General features: G+C 40.1%; 1 protein-coding gene across 7 annotated transcripts in view; it reads right to left on the reverse strand.

The window, feature by feature from the left end:
* Positions 1–25,829, reverse strand: part of syt7 (synaptotagmin 7) — a 297,131-nt gene that overhangs the window by 193,397 nt on the left and 77,905 nt on the right. The gene's annotated exons all lie outside the window — the stretch shown is intronic.

A 25,829-nucleotide genomic window follows, 5' to 3' on the forward strand; every position in this document is an offset into this window, starting at 1 on the left:
GACCCCCGCCAGAAGCATAGCTCTGTGAGCTGGAAAAATGGGGAGCCCCCTGCCCCTCCATGACAATGAACAAAAGGGTTTAGTAGCACAGCTCCTCATTGTATTGTCCCACATGATTATTCTTATTCTCACCCATTCCCCTGTATCCCATTTCCCCCCTGTGATGGTATGGTTCCTGACTCAACCCCCAAGGCTTTTCAGTCTAACAGTAATCTCAGCACAGCAGTAACATGTCATTCCCTTATTATCCCACTCAGCACGATACCTCTTTAATTGAGAAATTAAAGGTGATTGTCCTTAAATGCTCAAACATAGAAACTGAGAAAAATCAGAGATATCAAGTATTTGATTCTTTGCTTTCTTTTTCTCTACATTTTCCAGATCTACTGTCTTTAGTGTGTGTGTTTGGGGGTAGGGTTATAAGTATGCTTGAGGTTACATGCAGAAATTCATACACTGAACCAAATGCTTTCACTACCTGACCCAAAGGCCCCTTCTACACTGGCATATAAAACCCAGATTATCTGCTTTGAACTGGATTATCTGGCAGTGTAGATTCATATAATCCAGTTCAAATCACATAATGAGGATTATATGCTTTGATAATCTGGATTATATGGCAGTGTAGAAGGAGCCTAAGTGACCACTAGTGAAAACATCTCCTGCATCCCATCTAAATGGAGCCCCGTGGCTGTTTGTGCTAATTGGCCTTGGTTTACTCCTTGCTTTGCTTCTGCTCCACCACCTTCCCAAAAACCTCTGTGCCATGAGCTCCAGGTGGTTATTAATGGGGCCAAGGCAAGGCTGTTCATTAGCAGAAAAATCAATTGTAGGGAATGGCAAAAAATTCTAATGTAACCCGTGGCTGGAATGGGAGATGCAACAGAGATCAGCAAGGAGGATGTTATCTATACCTAGGAGGAAGCTTTATCATTGCCCCTCTCCCACTGCCTCATTTGTGTTCCTGTTAAAAGCAGGTGCTCAGGTTCCTACAAGTAACAGGTAAAAAAGAATCTTTGCAGAAAAACTGTGCTCAATACCTCTCACTTAGAAAAAAGCTGTACTCAAGTCGGGTCATCAGCCTCCCTTGACATTTCAGGATATTTCATGGCAGGAAACCGACATTTACCACTGACCGTAGGCCAATCCAGAGTCCTTAAAAGACGTATAATATATATTTTCCCACTTTTACATTTTGAATATTGTATAATATGGATAAATAGTAATAGATTTCAAAAACATCTGGACATCAACATTCATGATGTTCCTGGCTACTTTCATACCAGACATTCTGTGTGTGTGTGTGTACAGAAGTCATAGCCTTCTGCTGGATCCACTATAGCTTTCAGTTGAAAGACACCCCCCCCCCCCTGGATGGGGGTTTCTTGTCATAGTGTTATGTGTTATCCCAAGCCTTTTTCATGAGAAATATTAAGTAATAATTTGTGCTTTATCAATGTGGGCTTATTCCAACAAGAGAGGTGCATGTAAAACTGATTTGCAGAGTTGGGCACTCTGCTGGTTGAGTTATGTAAGAAGCTTAAATCTACTGAGTCACATCAGCCCACCAATTGTTTCTCAATATCCTTTAAGAAGGCTTTTTTCCTCAGCTCCTATATCTTAAATTCTTCCTTTTCCATGCAAACTGAGCTTTAAGCCAGATGTGGTGAAAAAATGGGCCGTCACCAGCCTTGGAACCATACCTTTGTAACCATTCAGTGACTCCAAAGAAGTCCTCAAGATGCATAGGAGACACATTATTTCAAAAAGCGTTATTGGGGACAATTTTTACACCTCCCCCCCCCCAACCCTTTAAATGATCAAAAACTTATGGAAACCCCCACTCACACAGCCAGGTCTGCTAAATACCTCTTCTTTTTGGCAATTCTGTCACTTCCAGTGTACAATTTTGGCCAATATACAGCTGAAGAAGAAAAACTATTTGGGGGAGGGGAAAGACTGATGTAGCCCAAAAAGGCGAATTGGACTCCATTTTCCTTGCCTCCAAGAGGGCTTTCCTATAAGAGCCCATCCCAGTGAGATGCTTTCTGCATGGCTGTCCATAAATCATCTCATGTTGTATCAGATCTCTCTGAAAACCTCTTAGGGACCAGTTAACATAAGTCTAGGTTACAAGTTCTACACATCCATTATGAGGTACTGGCGTACTGGAATATTTACATAGCTTTTACTCTACTTGTTTACTTATGACATGGGAGGGGAATGACGGGCCTTGACTTCCCATGTGCTTTCACACAGGTGTGCTGAAACAATGCAGTAGCCTCCTGCTTTTGGATCACTGGGCAATGCTGCAAAGTTCTTCAACAGTTTGCAGAGCATTTCTGCCGCAATTGCGAACAGCTACAACATGAATAAATAACTTGAAGCTGAAAATGTTTTATGAAAGGCTGGATTTTCTCTTTGTATGTGTGAATAAATTTTTATGGATGGATGTCAGTACATAATAAAAATGTCATGGGTAAATCTACAGAGATTTATACTGTGTGTCTGTGTGTGTGTTACATGCAGTAGATTTTCACATAGTGTTATGTGTTTATTCTGTAGGCTGAACACCATCCTGCCTCTCCCATTTTGCAAAAGACAGAAGCCAGCATAAACAGTAGATGACAAAAAAGGCAACATGCCATTTACATTTACTTGTGAAGAAACAATTGGCATTTTACCTTCGTCTCCTCCTCCCTTTCCTCAAGGAAAGATCATGAAGAGGCAAGAAAACAACTATTTTAGTGAATGTCAAAGAATGACTGAAGAGGAGAGGGTTTTGTGGATTGATAGGTAGAAATACCGATCCATGGTTCACCGTGTATGGAGGAGGACAAGAAGAAAGAAGGATGGAGCTGATGAATCGATATAATTGGATGATCACAGAGAAATTGTTCCTAGTTCTTCATCCAAGTCACACAGACAGAGGGAAATTGCTTGGTAAGGAGGCACAGGAAAGGAATTCACAGACAAATGACTATGGTTTCACATCCTTTGGTCACGCTGCTCATTCCTACAAGTCACTTTGATCCCATTTGTTCTCACATCCCTCCTGTGCCATTACAATGCAGTGATCACTTCTACTTAAACAGAATCCAATGTCCTAAATCCTGTAATCAAACTAAAATCCTATGCACATCTTGAGTAAAGTAAAAGCTTGACTACATCCACTACACTGTGACTTCAGGTAAATATGTTCATAATTATATTTTATAATGAGGTCCTAAGCAGATTTCTAATAAGATGTAAGCCCATCTTATTTATTTATTTGTACATGGGGGATTGGGTTGTGCCTTCATATCTCTCGTCAACTTAAAGTGAACCCATGAATTTTATAATGCTTTCCTGGGCAAGGAATATTCAAAGGGAGTTTGGCCAATTCTTTCCTCTGGAATACAGCACCTGACATTTGAGCATGGCATCCCATCCAAGAATTAATCAGGGCCAGCTCTGCTGAGCATCCAAGATCAGATGTGATCCAGTGCCTTTAGGTTAGTTAGGCCCTCTCCTTTATGCCAACAAAAAGTACTCAATGAGATCAACTGTGGTAAAATCATATAAAAATATTTAAAACTACACAGTTAAAATGTCTTTAAAAATTAAAAACAATAAAATGCAAAATAAAAAGAAACTATTACCACCCAATCAGTCAAAGCCCATCCCCACAACAACACAATTTAGGGTGCATCTACATGATAGAATTTATGCAGATTGACAGAAAACTACAAAACTAACTCATCCACCTTAATTTTTTCAGAGATATGTTCCTATGGGGTTATTTCAGATATACATTTGGGTATCAGATCTGTGTGAGTCACCTCTGTGGCACCATAGCCAACATTTTGGGCCCAAGGGATATCAATAAAGGGAACAGGGCAATTTAAAGCCTTGGGCTATGAGAAATTCATTTCCATACAAGGTCTTGAAGCTCCCATTAGGTTCTGGCCTACTTTCTCACCTTAACAGCATTAAATAGAAGAACCATGCAGTGGAGGAGTTAAGTTCTAGCCTTTACTCTCACCCTAAACTATTTTTTCCAGGCAATTAGAACTAGATAATTAGCTGGAGAGGATGTTGGTCCCCAGGACTCACTACTGACCCTAATTCCAGTTCCAGACCAAGATTTTCCTCAAGAAATGTGAGAACTTTTAATTAAGTGTGGTGTCTTCTTTGCTGAAGCTTATTTGCTGGAATTTGTTCAATTCCAGCAAATTGTTCAATGGTTCTATTCCACAGTAAGGAAAATCACATGAGGGTGGGGAAAGCATTAAGTCCACTGGCAATAATGAGATATGTTATCAGTTAGATATAAAAAGAAACTCTTCAATAAGAGACAAATAACAATGACAGAAAAAATAAATATGGAACTGTATTATGTAAATGTGATGGAACCAGTGGCAGACTATAAAACTAGAGACCAGAGCTTAAATCTCAGTTCAGTCATGGGAACCTATTGGATGACCTTGGCCAAGTCAAATTGTCTTGGCCTTATCAGAAGGCAATGGGACATGTCCTTGCAATAACTCTTGCCAAGCTTTATGGTAGAGTCAACATAGATGGGAGATCACTTGGAGACACATAACAACAAAAATAAGTGGCAAGTGCCTGCTAGAGCAACAGCACAGCATTAGATGGGAATTTTGGATGAGCAAAGGCTAAACCAGAAATGCATGCCCATTGAAGGTTTCAAAAGTTACTGTGCAATAGGTATTAAGCTAGGGAAACAGGTTCAGAATCACTCCTATTTAGGGTTACTATGAAAACATAGCACACTTTGTACACAAAAATTTAATATACCAGCCTTTGGTAATTGAATACGTTGAGCCTTGCTATGAGCTTTGTATGTTGGACCTTGACATGACTTCAGAGAACAGTGGCCCTGATTCTGTGTTTTTCTAAAGAGATCGATTAGGAGACACTTTTTGGCATGGACTTTGCTGGTTCTTCTAATTCTGTAATGACTGTGGTATAATCCCTTGTGAGATGCTGAAGAAAGACAACAGTCACACTTCTCTGTCTGGAGCCCCATAAGATCCCCAAAGCTTTAATAGAAAGAGTTATACAGAGTTATACACACCCATGCAATAATTTTCATACAAGAGTTATACAGAGATGGCTGGGTCAAATAGCACTATGTAACAAAATTTTCTGTTCCTGGTTTAAAAGTGTCATTTCCTGTTTAATTGTGTGGTACCTACTTTGAAAGTAGTTGTTATACTCCAGAAATTTCATTTTTGTGGCTGTCACAAACTATGTTGACTTGGTGGAGACTCTATGAGATATTCATTGAAAAACTATAACATAAAAATGTGCTGCAGGATGTCCTGCAAAAACAATTTTTTTTTTTTGCAATTTAATAAACCTTTTCTATGTTTTTTTAAATGATAGACCCAATTAGGAAATGACATTTATAACCCAGGAACAAAAAATTAGTTAAACACTCATGAAGCCAGGCTGATTCTTTTTTTCCAACTTGAACATTAACTAGCTTGAAGAAACTGAAGCTACCTGCCCTTGATTGTTACCTTGGTTGAATCACATACTATCAGCCCCAGAAAACTCTAGGTTCACCACAAGTCAGAAATGACTTGAAAGTACATAAAAACATGGGCAAATGGAACAAATCGGTGTGTTCAATTAGAAAAATGAAAAATGTAGGTGACACGACTATAGATAGCAGCTGAACAAAATGTGCAGTGCTGTCAAGGCCTACATGTGTGAGAAGGGTGTGTGTTTGCAGCTCTCAGAAGTTCTCACTGGCTAGATACTTACTTACTTACTTACTTACTTACTTACTTACTTAGGCGATCCCTCATAGTTCGAGGATGATGGTCCTCCATTTCTTGGAAGATGCCTGTGCGTGATTTTTTTAAATGTGTGGAGGTTGGTGCACGGCCGGTTAACACACAGTCTTCACAGAGTGAGGTCCCAGCAGTGGTGTGATTAACACAATGAGAGTGGCTTCTCAGTCTGTCGCAGCTTTCTTCCGCCTTCACAGCCGTTGTAACATGTACCATGTTATCCTCCACCTGCTCCGCTGTTGAGGTTTTTGGTTCTTTGGATTGTTCTTGGTCTGGATCCTCCCCTGTGGCCACTCCTAGGAGTGTGTGACTCCTGTGGTTGTGCCCGCAGGTTCATTGGAACACACAAGCTCCTTCACCACGTCAAGGTGACAATCCATCGAGGGGGTGGCTAGCTAGTAAAGGCTAGAGATTAGGGGGGAAATGGCAGCTTATAGATCCTGACTCCTTCCTCATTATGGATGGTCTGGATCTTGAGTGTTCCTCAGCAGAGTGGACTTCAAGTTTCATAGGCTCTCTCTCTTCTCAGCCGTTGCATAATAGGAAAGTCTCAGCTAATTAATGCAAGGTCACCAATAGAACAAACCATAGTTCAGCAGAAAGCACACATGTGTATGCAGATGAGCCCACATTCATCTCCAGAAGAAACCAGGTAATAGTGATGGGGAAAACAGCTATCCAAGAATCCCGAAAGCCATCACTACCATTCTGAATAGGCAATATTGAGTTAGATGGACACACAGTCTGATCTGGCAAAAGCTAATTCCCTTATGTTTTCTAAGGCCTAAGTAGCATGAAGTGAAGCTTATAATTTTACGCGACAGGCTGTCTTGTAGATCAAAGAAGGATATTTCTTTTCTTGTGATCTATGCCAGAGATTTTCAGATTTTGTCAGTGAGCTTCCCTAAATAATCATCAGTATGAACTGCCCGGAAATGTTATGTAATATAATAAATCGAAGTGACTTCATGGATCTAAAACATGTTCCCTATTCTGATACTCATATATTTCCCAAATAAGTGTCTATAATAAACCAGTTGCTACACCAAATAATACACTGATCTGAAGCTGAATAGAGCCTTCAGAAATCCTATAAGCAACATTCAAAACCTTTTGGTTATGCAGCCCACACACTCTACAAAATTGTATCTGCTTAAGAGACAAGAAACAGATTTCTACTTGGCTCTCTCTCTGTATTGAGAGTAAGCAAAGATCAGGCTGTGATCTTAACATGCTTATGTGAAAGTAAGGTCAACTGAACAAAGTAAGCTAAATGTTCAGTTTCTTATAAACAGGCATAGTATTGTGCTGTTAACGTCTAGAATTTTATAGACAAATTACTCACAAGAAACTATTTCTCCATGATATAGAAAATATATGTCTATGTTGCTTGATTGGCACAGTTATACATACTAATAATCTGAGAACTGGAAACAGAGTAGAATTTTTGTGTTGCATACAAAATCCCCTGTATGGGATCAGGGATGTTTGGCTAATATCCAGGATGTATATTTGGATCACTGCACCTGTGATTAAGCTTCCTAGTTTTGGGGTTCAGCAGAAAATCCACAATAATAGATATAAAACGTAATTTATTGCGACATTAATCCTTGAAGTAAGTTTCCCTTCTTTATGGTTATTATTTTAACTTAGAAAAACAAAGTTGTATTTATTTGATTGCCATGGGTTTTTGTAATGTAAATGCAGGTTTTTAATATTCATGGGATGGAGCCCCTGATGGTGTAGTGGGTTAAAACCTTGAAGGTTGGGTTGCTGACCTGAAGGCTGCCAGGTTCAAATCCCACCCGGGGAGAGCATGGATGAGCTCCCTCTATCAGCTCCAGCTCCATGCAGGGACATGAGAGAAGCCTCCCACAAGGATGGTAAAAACATCAAAACAACTGGGCATCCCCTGGGCAATGTCCTTGCAGATGGTCAATTCTCTCCAGAAGCGACTTGCAGTTTCTCAAGTTGCTCCTGACACACACAAAAATATTCATGGGTACTGTACTCAATATCATTTTAAACTGGGTTACGTCAAAGTAGGCTTTTTATTTTTAAAAAGGAAAGGCTAAATTTTAAATAGAAACCTTTTTTTTTTTAAAAAAAAAAACCCTTTCTGTTTAATGCTCTGTTGCCCATATCCTGTGTCCTACCTTGGCCAGAGGATGTTCCCATACTAGACCTTTCAACATCTGTTTACACTGTAGGATTAATGCAGTCTGACACCACTTTAACCACCATGGCTCATGGTGATGGAATCCTGGGATTCAAAGCTTGGTGAGGCACCAGCACACTCTTTTTTATCATTTAAAAATTCAAATAACACAAATAAAGAAGACATGAATGTCTACAGATACATACATATAAACATACTTGAACAAAAATTGCAACTTACATGATTTCATGCCATTAAGCCATGCCAGTTTGTACAGTGCAGTTGTACCCTCAGACAAAGGAAGACCTTCTTTTAGTGTAGTCATAGAAGCCAGCATCATTATCAACTCAATAGCTTCCTAGAGGTTCAGACAGCCCGGCAGGAGATTGGGGATAGCAGCAAACTGGGGCCAGTTAGGCTTCATGTGGCCTCAGAAGTCTTCTACAATTTGCTTAGGCAATAGTTCTCACTAAGTTTCACAGGTTGAGTTTGATACTTGACACTGCAACCAGTAAATTAGCGAGGCAGAATCTTTGGCCTGTTGTTGGGGACTTCAACTCCCAGAATCCTCAAAGAGCATAGGAAGTAGTAAGATAGCTGTAATCCAAAAATACTTGGATGGTCCAATGTTCTCCATTCCTGCTACTGCACCATGATGGTTCTCAAGTATATTTATGCATCCCAGTATGATTTGTCCACATCTATCCCAGGAGTCCCTACAACTCATTTTGAGAAATACTACTCTACATTGTAATAATACTCTACTCTAAACTCATTTTGCCTGATATAGTTCCCATTGAAACACTGAGGATTTGGGAATCATGGAGGACAAGCTGTTGCTAGCAGGCATTGCAGCACTCATACAAAAGTTCAATCATCAGCATTCTTGGGAAACTGTGAGAGCACAGAATTTTTTTTCAAATGAATATTATTTATTTATGTATTTATTTACTTTATTTCTACCCCACCTTTCTCACCCTGGAGGGAACTCAAGGCGGCTTACAAAATTCAGCAAAAACTCAATGTCGCACAGACACAGAAAAAAACACATCTATCAAAATATAAAACAGTCTAAACATATCAACAATTAAAACATGCATCAATAAAACAGATTTAAAACCATATAACATGCAAACATGGCTCTAGTTTTAATCATGATCACTTGTGCTGGTCCATTTATGTATTACATCCAGAAAGACTTCTAGCAGTTCCAAGAAAGAAAGTTAGGAATTGTTGCAGTGTTATTGTAAATCAAAACAAAGGCGCTATGTAATTCACAAAGATGTGAACATTTTTACGACATAAAGAAGCTCAACACTGAAAAGTTTCACCCTATCTTTCTTTTGTATCTTCCAGAAGAAAAGTAGTCACTGTCAATTCATATCTATGTGCAAACTCATTTTGTGCAGTCTTTATATAGTGTTTTGTTGTCTGAGTTTTGAAGCTAGCCTTAAAATAACTAAGAGAAGGGAACTGTTAGCAACTGCTCTGGAACACTGCGGGATGGAATGGGATTGGGTGGAATAACTGAGTGATAACTTTGGCTTTGAAAGCTGTAGCTAGCCACCCTTACACAAAAGAATTACAAGCTCTTAGAAAAGGTTGTTCCAAAAGGTTGGGTCGAAATACAGGCACAAACTGGAAATTGAATCTTTGGGGATGTGTTATAAAACTCTTCACTAACTGAGAAAGGTCAGCATCTGGAAGGACTGTGGCTAGAGGCAAAACTGAATTGGTGCCAAGGGACAGCTGTAAGCAGAGAAGGAATGCCTCCAGCCGTCCCCTCATGCAGACTTTACTACTTCCTTTCTCAACTACAGGGACACTCACATATGCTTATATAGATCTCCAGGGCAAGATACAACATGGCACAACATCACAGAGCAAAGGAGGCACATAGGGAGAATAGGTAAAGACACGGGAAGAGAAACTGGGAATAGTTACATGTCAGGGACTCGTTGTCATGTCTAGGTTGTCCTACTCAAAAGTATGGGCTGATTCACATGCACATAACTTGATGGACAACTAACATATGAAATTGTTTCATTGAAAAATAACAAGTATGAAGTAACCTCAGATTATATGAAATGGTTCTCTGTATTGCTTGATCTACAATGTCTAGAGAAGTACAAGATCAAGTGACAACTGTACTTTTGTCTCTTTGGGAATTCACATCAGATGGAAGGAAGGAATAAGCCCCAGATGCTGACCATATTGTGCTTTTGTTGGTATCAGCATGCTGCAGATATGTTACTGACCTGTAAGGGCCATCTTCTCAGTTATAACACAGGTTTGCTGCTGTGTCTACCTTCAGTAAGGAGCTACTGAAAATCACAGCTCCATTCAAGATGAAAGTATTTGCAATATATATATATATATATATATATATATATATATATATATATATTCTTGTTGGCACTTCATATTCTTTTGGTATGCTCAAAATATCGTACACTGATATCAGAAAATGTAATGTGTGATGCAGCCTTCTATTCTGGGATGGAAGGGAACACTAGTGATGGGGATGGATAAGGCAGAAAAAATATGGCAAAGAAGAATACAATGGAGCCTTGGTATCCACTGAGGTTGGATCCCAGGACCCTCCATGGACACTAAAATATGACATTCCAAATGACGGCATTGTAAAATGAGGTTCTTTATATAAAATTGCAAAATCTGGATAGCAACAAAAAGACATACACAATGTATGTGGCTCTCTAGAGGGCAGGTGTGACCAGAAGTAACAGCAGGTAGTTGCTAGAACCTTGTGACATTGGTACCTTTGCTTTTACAGGGTGTCTGTCATCCCAAACCTAGCCCCTTTCTGTGGCCGATCATGAGTGTAGTTCAGAGCTCTATGCCATGATTCATTTTCCCAAGCTGAACCTCTCATCAGTTTGGGCTTTTTCTGCCCGGGATGGTAATTGCTTCTGGCGGAGGCACTGTGCATGTGGACACATTGAGACGAGCACACATGATAAATAAGGCACTTGTTTATTCTCTCTTCCCTTCCCTCTCTGAACTTCTCAATAAATTTCTTTTATCTGCTGAAGCAGACAGAATCAGAGTGCAAGTATAAGAGACAGCAGGGCTTTGGGAGCCCACAGAAGTTACCTCGTGCCTAGGCACCAGATTTAGTGCTGGGCTGGTGATGTGATTTAGGTTAGTTGGCTGTGACAGAGCCCTGCATCTATTCAGTCAGGGAGAAATTAATGGTAATACGGACCCTTGGTGATTCCACATCTACCTGGCAGCTTAGAGGACTGTGAAACTGAGAGGCAGCAATCTTCCATCCCACCTTCCAAAAGCCATACAGATCACCACCTCTTCACTTTTTCTCAGCTACATTCTGCATTAGCTCTTGGGAATGTGGAGCCCTTGGCCTCTTTTCTGTGTTTGCCTTCTTTTTGAAGTAGTCAAGAATAAACTTCAGCCAGAGAACCAAACAGATAAAGTCACTAAGTACCTTTAGCAGGGGGCAGAAATGTGTAGCCTTCCAGACGTTGCCAGACTGATTGAACATTGGAAGAAATGTCTTGATAGTAAGAGCAAGAGAAATCAATTGTCTAGACAGATGGCGGGTTCTTCTTGTCTAGAAATTTTCAAAAATAGGCTTGACAGCTCCCTGCTAGAGATGCTTTAAATGGAAATCCTGCATTGAACAGGAAGTTGGCTCTGTCTTTCAACTCTATGATTTGTTAATCCTATAACTCTATAACATTCTGGTCTTTTAAAAAGATGTGATTGTATGTGGACACATACATGCACATATCCAAACATATGCATGCACATGCTTCTGAATCCCATATTCTCTGTAGAGTATGGGCCATTTCAAACTCCACAAACAGCAGTACAATTCCTCTTTAACTACTATGGCAATAACTTATGGAATCCTGAAATTGGTAATCTTCTTCTGTGGTTTTGACCAAACTACAAGTCCCTGGATTTCACAGGATGGAGGCATGGTCATTAAGTTTGAATCATAACACTAGGGACCTTATCACACCCCCACCACATTTAAAAACAGTTCTAATCCATTGAGGATATAATTTATGACGGAGCTCTTCCCACAATGTAGGGGAACTTCCTGCCAACTCTGTCATGCTCAGTAAGCTAAATGTTAGAAACAGTCCAAAAAAAGGGAAGGGGAAGAAGACTGAGCTTTTTTACTGGATTCAGGAACTGGAATATTCCATTTCAACAGTACAAAAACACTTGTAAGAGCTGTCAGAATCACCTGCATTGAATCAAATCTATGATGTAGGCAAATGGGTTGTCCTGTGGGTGGTCTCTTAACCAGCAGTGTGTCCTTGGTACTCTGTCATAATGCAGCCACTCGATCCTTTTTGGTAATGAAAAAAGAATTAAAATTAAGAAATATCACTACTTTAGTAGATCCCTATTTTTCTTTGTCTTTAATAGCAATTTTTTTCTGGGGTTTTTTCCCTATCCATTTTTAATCTTGATACTGTGAGAGTTCGATCACTTGTGATGTCAATGTAAGACCAACTTTTTTTAAAGGGGCGAGTGTGGAGAATCCACTTGCTCATGGAATAAGGATGAAAATGGTTAGTAATGGAGAATCCAGCCAATTCGGACAACATGTGATAAGTAAAGTAAACAATCGCATCTTCCCCTATGAATCTGCATGATCTCTAAGATCTTCTGGGGAGGCTGTCCTCTCGCTGCCACCCTATTACAAGCACTGCTGGTGGGGATGAGAGAGAGGGCCTTCTCGGCACTGGAACTCTCTCCCCAGGGAGATCAGGCTGGCACCCACCCTATCCACCTTCTGCAAAGAGCCTAAAACATGGATGTTCCATTGTGCTTTTGATTAGACGGTCCCCCAGGAAATTTTGGCCCCAGATATGATCTAAAATCTTGTCCCTACATTCTACTACTGTTTCCTACCCAGAGTTACAGCACTCTACTTTGTATTCCCTCTATCCCAGTTTTTTTCCCCCATCTAACATTTGCACTTTATCCATCAGCCCTGTCCTCACAACTGATTTGCAATAGCCACCTGCCCAAGCCCAGAACCTGCTTACTATTTCAGGCTACTGGTTGTGGTTTAATGTCTGTTTTTATATTGTGTCATGTTGTGGGTCGTTTTATATTGTTTTATGATGCTGTCTATGAATTTTAATGTGTTACATTTTAACTATGTTGATTGGATTTCTCCCCATGTAAGCCTCCCCAAGTCCCTTCAGGGAGATGAAGGCGGGATACAAAAATAAATAAATTAATAATAATAATAATAATAATAATAATAATAATAATGAAACAGTGATTTGCAATGCTACAGGATTCAATGTCATGATTAAATGATGCTACCTCCTCCCCCCCCCCCCCGACACACACACAAAGATGGGATAAGATCCTATATTTCTGTAAAGTCAAAGAGCCCCCATCAGCCCCAAATATACCTTATTAGACTATATTGATATTATGGAGTGTTATGCATCCTGATTATACTCTAATATTTAATTATATTATGCATCCTAGTTATAATATTTGATTGAAGTACACCAATTCTGGATGTGAATGCACATGCTATTTAGTGTATGGAATCCACACTTCCATGCTTTTTCCAGAAGGAAATCTTAGAACGAGTGGAATGGTCAGGCTCTGCTGTAAAATGAGATGAGCTTCAGAATGTCAAATCCCTGCTAAGATTCCTCCATCTTTGCAGAAGTTTTCAGAATTCTTTCGAAGGACCCCCATTTGTCATGCACAATGCGTATTTCTGGCACTGACTCATCATGGGCCGTGTCCCCAAGTGACCCCCAAGGGGTGCCACTGTTATCCAGAGAGACAGGGAGAAAGAAGTAAAGAGCAAGCGAGAAGCCTGGGAGAGGGAGAGGCTGGGGAGCAGTGGAAAAGCCAAACAGTGCGAGACAGCCATTATTTTTCAGTAGCACTTTGATCTGTATTCAGTGCTGCTTGGTCTTTTTGATGAAATATAATTCTATTTTTACTGTATGTTATTGATGACTGGATTATCTGCATCATTAGTTCTGCGAAAGCTTAGAAATGGATATGCTAGTCATTGCCACAGCATACAACTCACACCCAACTACATGCCATTTGAATATGTTTCTCATTGTCTGATGCTTCTTTAAACACCATATTACATACCTAGACTCATCATCACTGAAATAGTTGCAAGCAATTGACTGGAAAAGGAGGAAGGGAGAGAAATGGCAATTACCAGTTACTGAAATCTGTTTTGAATCATCTCAGATGCATCCATGTTTGTTTTCTCATGCATACTGTTACCATATGTAGATGAATTTGTACATACTCTTTTAAGGCACCGGCACCTTGCCTGCTTTGTTCTCTCAATATATTTCAGAGACATTCAAATATTTGCTTTCTAGATATCCCTTGGTTTGTGACAAAAAAGAGAAAAAGCTGAATCCTGCAGTCTGTATGAAGTGTATCAATGTAAAAAAGTATCTGTATGTTTGCTGATGCTGTTTAATTTAATTTACTTCTGCTATGGAATGAGCAACAACTATGTTGAAACATGACAGTGGAAACTGTGTTTAGCCCCAGAATGGTATCTGAAAACTCATCAGACATTTCTTTGTTTCCACAAACAGATGGGCTATAAATGGTGCTTTTAAAAAAGAATGAAAGAAAATCATTTAGGGTAAGTTTTAACTTGGTGGCAGAGTACATGGTAATGCAGAAGATCAACTCCATAGCATATTTGGTAGGAAAGTGGAAGAGAGTTTTCTCAATTAGGGCTCCCATACTCTCAAATTCTGTTACCAGATATGTTAGTCTGACACCCTCTTCCCTGCTACCTTTTTAGAGGCAGGTGAAGCTTTTAGTTTGTTTGGTGGTGGACTGGTTTCTCGTTTGGAAAGGATCTTCAATAATGTATTGTATGCCTATACGGTACTTGTTTTTCTTTTTAAGGGGTACATTTTAATTGTTTTTAATTCTATTGATAGTATAATAATATTTTAACTTTTAAATGATGGGCTTTTAGCTGAATTTATTTTAACCTTTGGAATCTGCATAAATTCCCAGCACTGGGGAAAAGGCAGGATAATAATAGTACTAATCCTCACTCTTTCTTTTTGGAAAACACTTTTGGAGATCATAACTTTTTTTAGAAAAGCAGGACCTTTCAGAGTAGTATACAACCAGATGTAGTTATGCTAAGCAATGGTTTCAGTTGTTAGACTGAATAACCTGTTATCTCTGATCTGTTAAGAAAACAGAGATTTTGCCAGTGCATAAAAACAGCAGTGCTTCTGAAGTATTTTTCAGTGCCCAAAAATATATATACTCTCAAATAAAACAACTTCCTTTATAATGACATATATGGATTACCCACAACCTTCATGTTTTCAACATAGACAAGTACAAATGTATCAGTCCAGTTTCAGATTTGTTTGAAATAATTATCTGTGCCATCCGACCAAGACATCTCTTACAGCAAAACAGCAAGCACGTGTGTGGTCTGAGAGATGAAATAGTCTGAAGTAGTTATGTGGTCTGCAGCCTTACAACTTCTCAGGAACCACAGATTAAAGAAAGCTGCATACCAGAACATACATACAGAAAACAGTAAGCAGCAGGATCATAGATAAACATTACTAGAGAAGGCTTGAAGAAGGTTGTCATTTCCAATATTCTTGGCTTTGGAGGAAGGCAGCAACAAACGCCACGCCATCTGAACAACAGCAGTTGCTTACATATATACAGATTTCAACTAATTTTGCTAGTACAAGTCTGCAATAATTTTGCCTTAAGGTCACCATAAACTGAAAATGAATTGAAGGTATACAATAACAATATTAACCCTAAGTTAAGAGCCTTGTGCCATCTTGCTTGAAACCCTGAAAAGACAAGGCCTCTGAGAGTAAACATATTGTCTTGGAATAAGGAAACTTCCTTAATTTTGTACAGTTGTTTCATTTGCTCTGACTCACAGCCCTACATATAGTACACAATGTACCTGATCACATCCATGAAAACAGCATGACCAGATGGACTATATCTACATATTACTGCACAGTATCCAGGCAGAGGATTGGCTGTACATGTTATACTATGAAAAGTAGGCACTGTAGAGAACCAAACAACCTACTCTCCAGCCAGGTTGCACACAGAGAGGAGAAATGGGTTTGCTCAGTGTATAGGATACTGGAGACTTGTCTACATGGGCAACATAAAGTGGACTCACTGCTCAGCTGATGTGAGGAGTTTAGATGAGGCAAGGATAGATTCACAGTAGAAGCACTGTATTCACCTCTTGATGCAGGCTAAGAAGTCTTGGCATTTAGTCCAGAGCTTCCACACCTGAAACAATTCTGCTTTTTTGCAACGTCACCTCTTGTGTTGTCACAACAGGGTGTCCAGCCATGCGATCAGAAATGCAATGTTGCCAGTAAGCCTCTGGCAGGATGTTGCTTGCTACCAGCAACTCAACAGCTGGCCATGTGGACTGTCAAAATGCTCCAGGTACATTCCTGGGCTACAGTGCCAGAGCACTTTAATTTAGATTACTCAGGTAAGTGTAAACACAGCCTCAGAGTCCCAGATTTGAGGGCAGTTTACCATACATATAGGTCCATAATTTCTTTTGATTAGGTTCTGCTAAAATAATTAACAACACCGCAGTAGGTTTTGTTTTATATTCTGTTCTGTATTTCCCTGTATTCTCCAATGTCATACACTGTTACAGAGGAATAGCAACAGCCAAAGAAAGCACAATCAGAGGCTAGAATGGTATCCTTGTTTTAGTAGGTGACAACAACACAAACATACTCCTTATCCATTTCACATACCTTGAGGCTGAAAATGTGTTCTAGGACTGATCAAATTAAACTGTGTTTTGGCTGTTGACCTGTTTGACCCTCTCCCCCTTTTTGAAAATGATACATTGCAACACTAGTCTATAGTGGAATGTATACAGCTGCATGTTCCTAGCCAAGGGCATATATCTGCTCTACCTAAATGGTTTTAAGAGCTCCTAACACTGGTGTGTATGCCTGTGAATTTTATTGTCAGGGTTTTGTGTAGAATCGCAGTTGAGCAATATAAAAATCTTCCACAGATTCAAATTGACAATTGGCACCAATTGTCTTTGGCACGCCTTGTTGAGACTACATCTCCAGGGAAGACAAATGCAGCTTAATGCCATGAGCAGAACATGTCTAAAGACAGCCATACAAAGAAATATACCCTTGCAAATCTACTCAAGAACAACAACATGATGCAAGAAAAAAATTCCTTTAGGGACATAAGCTGAAAACACCAGAGAAACCATATAATTACTGGGGCCTTTGGATACTCAGGAGAAAAACATGATGAGGTGAAGAGAAAAGAGACAATCCATTAATTATTTTGATTTTTATTGTATTTTTCTGCACATTGAAAGAAACATTTCAGTGATCACAAAACATCCTACGGTTCAGAGCGGTGATCCAAAGACCTTGTTGAGGTTTACATACTTCTCTCTCCACTGCTGCCGAGAGATCCACCTGGCATGGAAATCAGGACTGGCTTCATAGTTAGGCAAAGAAGACAACTGCTTCATGAGGCAATCTCCCATGCCACCCATCCATTAGGTTAGAGCTGCACACACATCTCCTAAATTTGCCTGTAGTCCTATAGGCAAAGGGGAAAATAGTGTTTCTTCAACAGTATTGAAGTACAATTCAACTTCCAGTTTGCTTCTATGCATGGGGTGGAATGTACCATCTTGTCCTTTGCCTTAGGTCACAAAACATTTTGCATTTTCTCCACATGGGATTCTACATATTATAGTTATCAATGTTGTTGTTTTATTTATATGACACTTTTTTCTCTTAAAAAGACATAAGATGTTACAGAAACAAGCTTAGTTCCTGGAACGTATGTGTGAAACACTAGCATGCCAAAGATCTGTTGGCCTTGGAATATGTGTTGCTCACATAGTGAAATTACTCCTAGCTTACAGTCAACACCTGCCTTATGTACAATATCAAGCCAGTGGAATATTTTATTTCATTTTTAAAAACAAACCAGACAGCACATTTAAACCAGACTAGGATGATTTTGTTTTCTGGTAGTGGCTTCTTAATTTTCATCATGTTTTTAGCTGGTGGGTCAGGCAGGATAAGGAGGAAAGGAATCAAGTGGATTTCACTCTGGCATTTCTGTGTCCCATGCCAGCATTCTGTGCCATCACATAGCACTAACCCCAAGTACAACTGGAATTGTATTGCATTTTTAAAAATGAGGGATAGAGGATGCATTATTGGGCATCAAGCATGCTATCCAATTTTTTCAACTGTGTGTTTTCACCACCAAAAATTTGAGATCCCATGGATGTTATGAATGTTCTTGGTTAAAGAAGAGCACCATGAAATTTGAAAGTCCATAATTTTAAAAGAGCTAGAGCAGGACGTAGCCAAAGTTGAACACACTCAGACTCTCTGGAATTGACATTTAAGACTGCTGATATTTAATGGGATGGTGTCCATAAAAATTCAGTGAAATACAGTACGATCCCCATATTGGGGGTGAGTATGTGGATTATGTTCTAAGACCCCCTGTGGATACATAAAACTGTGGATAATAATGACCTCTATATTGTTACTGTATTTCGATTAGATGCATATCATAGAATTGTACTAGAAGACCCAGAGGGATCCAGAAACACTACCAGGGGGGAAATGTGTGGAATGTGGATAAGTGAAACCATGGCTATCAAATCCATGGATAAGGGAAATTGTACATCAACTTTATCTCTAGAAATTATTCCATGGAAATATACTTAACTTTAAAATGGTTGTCATTATTGATATATTTCCATCAATATGTTATTGAACATAACTACCCCCACTCCTAAATAAAAGGAGACATAGTTCTATCCCAGGGAAGTTATAGTTTCCCAAGGATGGGGGGCCAAATGAATGGTAATGGCCACTGTCCCTGCAGCCTTCCTTGAGCCTCCCAGGACCAGCAGTGACCCTTAATCCATAGCCCCCAACTACCTACACACACAAACACACCCTCAGCCAGGGCTGTAGCCAACCCCCAGAAATTTTACAGGTTTTTTTAACTGATTTATTCATGAATTTTAACTGATTAACCAAATCCCCATGAATGTTCACTGAAGTTTGTCTTGAGTGTCCACTAAAGTTTATCAATGGAGCCTGATTTCTAAATTATTTTGCGTTATAATACTGTAATAACATGTTTCATGCATATGTCTATGTTTGATGTTTTATAGTTTTTATAGTTTTGTTTTTAATCTACAGTTGTATGTTTGTGATTTAGATATGTGATATATTTTTATATATATGTAAGGCATTGAATTTTGCCATTTATTATGTTGTAAACCGCTTTGAGTCCCCCCAGGGGTGAGAAAAGTGGTATAGAAATGCAGTTAATAATAATAATAATACTCTTCATGATTTGCTAAAAAAAAGTTTAACCCCCCCCCCCCCGGCCAAATTTTTTTTCTGGCTATGATCCTGCCCTCAGCTCAGCTGTTTAGCCTGAGCCAATCCACAACAACGAATCTCCAGAGCTTCGCTGGGGATCGCTTCATGGCCTCAGTGTGACGCCTCTAAGCTGCGTGAGCACTGGAAACCAACACGGAGGCCAATAAACAATCTAATATCTTTATTAAAGCATTAAAAGAACCAAACAAAAATAAGCAGAGTATATAGTCCAGCAATAGTGCTTTTAGGAAAGGTCAAATATAGTCCAGTAATATAAAGTTTAATGTCCAGTATTAGAGTTCAAGTTTTCAAATCCAATAACCAAAACACACTCAAACTTCCAAGCAGCTTGAGTGGGGAATAAAGTAAGGTCTTTCACAAGAGTTCCAGGTTCAAAGTCCAAGGCAGGGATAACAAGACAAGGCAAGGAAACAAAGCAAGGTTGGTTGTGGTGGATCTGAAATGCAGTCCAGACTTGACAGGGAGACGAGACGCAACGCCAGGTCTACTCAAGAGTAGCGCGTCGCAGGAACTAGAGTCGATGTTAACTTTCCAACTGACACGTTGACACCGCGATGGCTAGTCTGTGCCCAGAACTTTTATGGGACTTCAAATCTTCCCCAAACCAGGTGACTGAGTTCACATTTTCCCAAGGGAAACGGACTGAAGACAACAACTTTGCCAGATGCAACCCTCCCTGAAAACTCTCAAGGGAATCGGTTTAATTAGCATCCTCTCTCTCCGCTAATCTCGCGCTTCGTCTCCGAATCTCCTTCTCAGAGCGGTGTGTTTTGAGAAACGATTTCCTATCAAAAGGAACACTTTCCGGGGAACCAGGCTCTGTTTCAAGGGCTTTTGTAATTAGCTTTGGACCCAAACTGTCAACAGGGAACATCTGGAAGGGGAACAGAATCTTGCTGAGTTGGAAAAAAACCCCATATCCTCTTCAGTCTGATCTATAATGGATGCGGGGTCATGACTCGAGGGTCTCTGAGACATCACACTCAGTCTCTCTTAACTAAATTGTAACCCAAACTGCTATAATATATATGGCACCTCCATCTCTATACCCTCAGCTACAAAGTATCTTTCTCTATTTCTTTTTATTTTTCTCTTTTTTCTTACGGTATGCAAATATGCGCATGAGCGCAGGGGAGTGAATTAAAATTAATAAGGCAAATAACTTTTCCCACCCTACACTCAGAGACAACAGGATCCCCCCTCTTTCCCTCTGGAAACCTATATCAAACACTACATGAACTATTTTATTATTATTATTATTATTATTATTATTATTATTATTATTATTATTATTATTATTGAGCTATATGAAATAGAAGGCAATGTACATGGACCCATAAACTACAGTAACCTTTTGAACAACCTCTTGAGCAATTCCAGATACTCCTTCCATGCTCTGTGTGGGAACCAGAGATGGGACATAGTCTGTGGAACAAAGAATCTTCCTGAAATACCAGTGGGAGGCCAAATCTAGGAAGAAATTCTGATTGCAGTCCCATCACCAAAAGACATTTCTGGTACCCTTTCTTTGTCTTCACAGCATGGGAAGATGCCTTTGCATCACATGTACAAGTGAATAAACACCTGTTGCTGTGCAGATTGAATAAACACCTCTGTCTTTTGCCTTCAACCTGGTGAGATTCATTAATTCCATTCTGAAACATCTGTGGTTAGCGAAGCTTGTCAGGCGTCCCTCAATTTCCACAGGGCTTTGAAAAACCTCAAATTTCCAGCATCAAATATAAATGTCACTTCAAATGAAAGGTTATTCCACTGTGTAAATTCAAAGTTCCTCATGTTCATTGACTCAGTAAGGAGCCCCCGGTGGTACAGTGGGTTAAACCCTTGTGCTGGCAGGACTGATGACTTGAAGGAGCGCGGATGAGCTCCCTCTGTGAACTTCAGCTGGGGACATGAGAGAAGCCTCCCACAAGGATGGCAAAAATATCAAAAACATCTGGGCATCCCCTGGGCAATGTCCTTGCAGACTGCCAATTCGCTCACATCAGAAGTGACTTGCAGTTTCTCAAGTCACTCCTGACATGAAAAAAAATTGACTCAGTAATCTTTACCGCTATCTTGTAAACTAGCTCTGTATTGTTATCATCCCCACACTGCAAGATTGGAGAGGAAGGTTTAAGTCTAGGGATATCTCAAAGGCTTCATGTCTCAAGTGGAATCCTGTTTGTGGATGTAACAGAGAGCAAGAGCTTTTGTTGTAGTTGGGCCAGGGGGCAATACTACTACTAGTAGTAGAATTGCTAGCAGGAGGAAAAGGGCTAATGGTGAGCAGGTGTTTGATGAGGAACAGCAAGCAAAGCGGGTCCGGGAAATACTTATGGCTCCTTCTGAGGATGAAACGTTTGAAGGATTCTCTAGCGATGAGGAGTCAATGCTGGAAGACAATGGGTTAACAGAGAGTAGAGGAACTAAAAGGTCAACTTGGGAGCAAGAGTCAGATGAGGAAAGGGAAAGGAAGAAGATCCGGGATCTACTCACTGCTCCCACGGAAGATGAAACATTTGAGGTTTTTCTGGGGATGATGGGTCTGGGAGTGAGATGGAAAGTGCTGCAGATTGGACTCAAGAAAATGTGTGTGCAGAGCCAGTTCCTGGGAGTGCATCAGGGGATTGGCAAACTACTGATACACCAGGGACATGGGGAGATCTAAGTCTTGAACAAAGATAGAGGGACTGGAGGGATGATGGGCGAGGTTGAGATCAAGATCAGTTGGATAATGATGACAGGGCGGAGGCCTCATCATCGTTGGATAAGGAGGTGTAAGTTAAAAGTAGAGTTGGAAGTACAGACTCCTTGCAGAAGGCAAGGTGTCGTTTTGGACATTGGGTTGTTGCTGCCTGTTCTCATGTTGGTCTTGGGTCCTGGCTGTACAGCTTCGTGTTCCTGAATTCAATTTGGCTCCTGACGATGGCATCGCTCATTCCTGGCTTGGCGTTTCCTGGCTTCCCTTGGCTCCTGGATTCGGTTTGGCTCTTGACGACGGCATCATTTGTTCCTGGCTTGGCACTTCCTGGCTTCTCCTTCGGCTCCTGAATTCGGCTTGACTTCTGGCAACGGCATCACTACTCCCGGTTGGCTCTCTATCTGGTTCCTGAATTCGGCTTGGCTTTTGGACAACAGTGTCACCTGCTCTTGCTACGGTTGTGCGTTTGGCCCTATCCTGGCTTTCCGTGCCGTAGTTTGGTGTGACTTTAGTTTCAGAGAACTCTTGGCTGGAGTTAAACCGGATTATCAGGCAGATAATCCGGATTATTTTCTGTTCCCGGATTTTTTGCCTTTTCTTGAAGCAAAGACATTTATTTTTACCAGGAACATTGAAGTTAGGTGTTCCTAAGTTCAGAATATCATTTAATAAACGTTTGTTATCTTTACTCATTGTGTGTGACCCTTTAAGAGGAGTCTGTGTCCTGACAGCTTCGGACCTCCTCTTCTCACACACAGAAGCAAAAAGAGGCAGGTGCTTTGGAAGCCTGGGGATGAGGTGTCAAATACAGCCAGGCTCATGCCCACACTGTAAAGTTTAGACCACTGAGAACTAGCAATTCAACTGAAGGGTTTGGATGCAACAAATATAAAAGCTACAGTAATATGTGAGAAAAAGCATTTTATCTCATGTTACATACAGATGCAATAGAACTTCATTCTTGGCCTTTGTTTCTGTACCTTTGAAGCAAAATTTCAGGGATTCTTGTTTTTAAAAAACCCAGCAATTTTGTATAATAATTTCCTCTAAGTTACACAGACCTTCCTGCTCCCGACTCTCACTTTCAGATCATGATAAACATAGCAAGAGGTATCACTCAACTGAATGAAAAAGCTTTGACTGTGCTGTAAGGCATTTAAGTTATGAATTATGCAAGGGCTAACTACAATACAAACTCTATGTGGCGTCTAGAGGGCCACTGGATGGTTCTCAAGACAATTATAAGTTTCTCTGCCACAAACATGGATACACAAATAGAGTACCCTTTGGATCATTAATTCTTTTGGAACTATTCCACCTTAATGGGCAATATCTGGGCCAGTATGGCCTTGATGCCAGATGTGTTCCTCTAGTATGAATAATCTGCACTGACGGAATATGCACCAAAGTTAATGTTGTAGCTAGCTGAATTGTAGCTAGTTCCCTCTAGGAAAGAATAACAGAGTCTTTGATCAATAAGAACATAATATATGAGAACTTAACTGGGTCCCTCTTTAAAAAATAAAGTACCTTGTACATGCTTGACATGCAACAGCTTATTGGGACTAAAAGTGTCTGTTTTGGATAAAGAATTGATACACTTGAGAGAAAATGTTTGCCCTAGTTTGGTGAAGACATGCAGCAGCATTCCAAGCATTTGAAGAGGGGGGAAAAAGCAAGATGCTGTAACAAAATTTTCTTTTTTAAAAAATCCTCATTGTTTTCAATTTTCCCCATTCTAGCTGGTAGTATAAGGTTTCAGAAGACAAAGAATCAATACTAAAAGACAGAGACAAGGACCTTCAGCTGAGACAGAGACCGAAATATATCCTTCCCTTTTTTTCCAAAATGCATTAAAAAGCTGCCTGTCTACCTAGGCGGGAAGAATGTTTATTTATTTTAAAATTAATATAGCATTATTTAGTTCAAGAACTTTCAGGCCAGCTTGCACTGCAACAAGGTTAAGAACAATCCTAAAAAGGTCCAGTTCCCACTGATGTAGCAATTCTTACTACTATCAGACTTAAATTAAAGACTAATGAGGTGCTTTGCCCACTAGAGAAAAACTTCACAGGATATACTCAATTTATTTCAAGGACAACATTAATACAGAGGACTGTAACATGAACTTACTGAGCCTTCTGTGAATTTAGCCACAGCCTTAAAGTCCCAGGACCAAAATATGTGGGTTGCCATAATTGTGAGACATACTGCTGGGAATGCATGCTTACATTCATAGAAGAATCACAGTATTGTAACAGACTACAAGGACCACCCAGAAGATCCAGTTTCATGCTGTGGTTCTCTCTGTGAAGGAACATCAAGATGCTGTTGAGTGACACAATGTACAAACCTTTTGCATTGTGTGAAAATGACCTTTGCATGGAGCAAATCTGTACAATTCAATTAATGTCAATTTTTAGTAGTCCAGGGTTTTACTTGCAAGGGACTTTATATCTCATCTTCCTAAATTCAAGCATGTTCATACGTGAACTACTGTTACATGTTTATCTCTGTTACAAGTTTTTTTTTTCTAATGGACAAGTCTGAAAGTAGTAAGAATTGCTACACCAGTGGGAACTGGAGACCATGCCCTATGAGGAGCATCTTAAAGAGTTGGGTATGTTTAGACAGCAGAAGAGATGGTTGAGAGGAGACATGATAGCCATATTTAAATATGTGAAAGGATGTCACAATGAAGAGGGAAGAGCCTTGTTTTCTGCTGTCCTAGAAATGAGGTCTCAGAGCAATAGGTTCAAATTACAGGAAACAAGATGCAATCTGAATCTTAAGAAGAACTTCCTGGCTGTAAGAGCCGTTCAGCAGTTGAACTCTCTACCTTGGAGTGTTCCTTGGAAGCTCATAAACAGAGGTTGGATGGCCATCTATTGGGGCTGCTTTGATTGTACTTTTCCTGCATGGCAGAAGGTTGGACTAGATGGCCCATGTGGTCTCTTCCAACTATATTATTCTATTATTCTAACAATCCCACAGAAATACCAAATAGGCAAAATGCCATGTTTTATACAGCCAACTGGCTCAGGCCAGTAGCGAAAAACAATGACTCATATTTGTAAAAAAGGTAAGACATGCATGTTTTGCATAATGTATACAGTTGCTCCTTTTCTCCACCTTAGGTCAAAAAGGTTTTGCAGAATTTTGGCTGTACTTGAGGACTATGGTAAAAGGTAAAGGTTTTCCCTGACGTTAAGTCCAGTCGTGACCGACTCTGGGGGTTGGTGCTAATCTCCATTTCTAAGCCGAAGAGCAGGTGTTGTCCATAGACACCTCCAAGGTCATGTGGCCAGCATGACTGCATGGAGCGCCGTTACCTTCCCGCCAGAGCTATTGACCTATTGATCTACTTACATTTGCATGTTTTCAAACTGCTAGGTTGGCAGGAGCTGGGGCTAACAACGGGTGCTCATTCCACTCCTGGGATTTGAACCTGGGACCTTTTGGTCTGCAAGTTCAGCAGCTCAGCGCTTTAACACACTGTGCCACCAGGGGCCCCATAAGGACTATGAGAAACCTATAAACAGAAGTGACAGTAGGATAGCTTTACTCCAAAAACCTCTTAATTTTTTCAAGATCCACTTTTGGATCTCTATAATATACAATTTTTGAGTCCAGGTTTCCAGTTACAATGATAACAAGCCAACATAGTAAGTTATTTCTTTATCCCAACA

Source organism: Anolis carolinensis, chromosome 1 (assembly GCF_035594765.1).
Source record: "Anolis carolinensis isolate JA03-04 chromosome 1, rAnoCar3.1.pri, whole genome shotgun sequence".
Classification (NCBI taxonomy): Eukaryota; Metazoa; Chordata; class Lepidosauria; order Squamata; family Dactyloidae; genus Anolis; species Anolis carolinensis.